This window comes from Aureococcus anophagefferens, assembly GCF_000186865.1.
Source record: "Aureococcus anophagefferens unplaced genomic scaffold AURANscaffold_10, whole genome shotgun sequence".
NCBI classification, from domain to species: domain Eukaryota; class Pelagophyceae; order Pelagomonadales; family Pelagomonadaceae; genus Aureococcus; species Aureococcus anophagefferens.
The window spans coordinates 78958-80680 of NW_008705570.1; the positions used below are offsets into that span (position 1 = coordinate 78958).

General features: G+C 70.3%; 1 protein-coding gene across 1 annotated transcript in view; it reads right to left on the reverse strand.

Annotated features, from left to right (window-relative positions):
• AURANDRAFT_64336 (hypothetical protein) overlaps positions 1 to 1723 on the reverse strand; it is a gene marked incomplete at both ends in the record, with an annotated part of 13398 nt that overhangs the window by 4736 nt on the left and 6939 nt on the right. The window lies entirely within an intron of this gene.

Sequence of the window (1723 nt, forward strand, 5' to 3'; positions counted from 1 at the left end):
GGTGGACGGACCGGCGGTCGCTCCTCGACGTCGAGGGCCCGCCGGCCGCGGCGTCCCTCGCCGAGTCGATCCGCGCGTCCTGCGTCCAGCTCGAGGCCGTGCCGCCGCTCCTCGCGCGCGCCGAGCGCCTCGAGGACGACGCGGCGGAGCTGCGGCTCGCGGCCGAGGCGAAGCTCGCGGCCGCGGACGCGGCCGGCGCCGCCGCCGACGCGGCTTTGGAACGCGCGCGGGCGCCCGTCGCCGCCCTCGAGCAGCGCGGCCGCGTCCTCGACGCCGCCCGCGAGACGCTCGGCGACCCGGAGCGGCGCGCGCGCTACGACGCGCCGTGCCGCCCGTCGCGCGACGCGCCGGGCTGCTGCGCGCGCGCGCTCCCCTCCGGCGGCGTCGAGCTCGAGTGCGCGGCGCCGGCCGCGGGGTAACGGGTGGGGTTTTAGGTTCTTGGGGGGAGTGGTACACGTTGTTTGTCGTGCGACCCATGCCATAGGCCATGGGGGCTGGCGATCCAATTCTGCGGCAACAATCGCGTCGGCGAAGCATGGATATTCGTCAAGAGATCGCGGCGCACGTCCAGACCCTCGCGCGCCGCGGCAAGGGCAAAGCCGGGGCCATGAAGCAGGCCGCCGATGCGTTGGCATGGCTGTCGCAGAGCTCCGAGAACAAAGCTTTGATCGTGGCTGCGGGCGCCGTCAAGGGGCTCGTCGCACTTCTCGGCGGCAACAGCGCCGACGGGAAGGCATCGGCCGCCAACGCACTGCGGCCCCTCGCGCTGAATGACGCGGCGAAAGAATCGATGGTGGCTGAAGGAGTCATCTCGCAGCTCGTCGCCCTCGCGCGCGACGGCAGCGACGTCGCGAAGGCGTCGGCCGCGGGCGCGCTCATGAACATCGCCTGTAACAGCGACGAAAACGGGCTCGCCATCGCTGAGGCCGGAGGCATCGAAGTGCTCATCTCTGTCGCGCGCGACGGCGGCCGCGGTATGGAGATTTTCGCGGGCGCGTTACTCAACCTCTCTTTCAACGACGAAAACAAGGTCAAGATTGCGGAGGCCGGAGGCATCGAGGTGTTCATCTCTGTCGCGGGCGAGGGCGGCCGCGGCGCGTTGACGGCCGCGTGCGCGTTATTAAACCTCTCTTTCAACGACGAAAACAAGGTCAAGATCGTGGAGGCCGGAGGCATCGACGTGCTTGTTGATATCCTGCGCGAAAGAGTCTGCGGCCGGCGCGGCGGCGCGATTCAGGCCGCGGGAGCGCTCTGCAACCTCTCCTCGAACGACGAGGCCAAGATCGCGCTCGTCGTGGCAGACGCCATCCCGCTGCTTCTGGACCGCGCGCGCGGCCTTTACCTCGGCGCCTTGAAAAACCACACCAGGCAAGCACTGCGACGCCTCGACATGGACGACAAAACCGAACTTTCGAACGCCGAGATCCGCGGCATCCCGCTACTGGTGAAGCTTTCGCGCGACGGCAGCCCCAGCGTCAAGAAGCGGGCCGTCGATGCGCTGCAAACGCTCACGGCGAACGGGTCCAGTAAGGCGGAGGCCGAGCTCAAGGTCGCCGACGCCGCCGTGGACGAGGCCCGGTCGCTCCGCGACGACTGCGTTCGAGAGAGCGCCAAGGCCGAGGCCGCCGCCGCCAAGGCCGCGCGGAACCGCAAAGACGCCGAGGCCGCGCTTGAGCGCGCCGAGGCCGCCGCCGCCGAGGCCCGGTCGCGCCGCGACGACTGC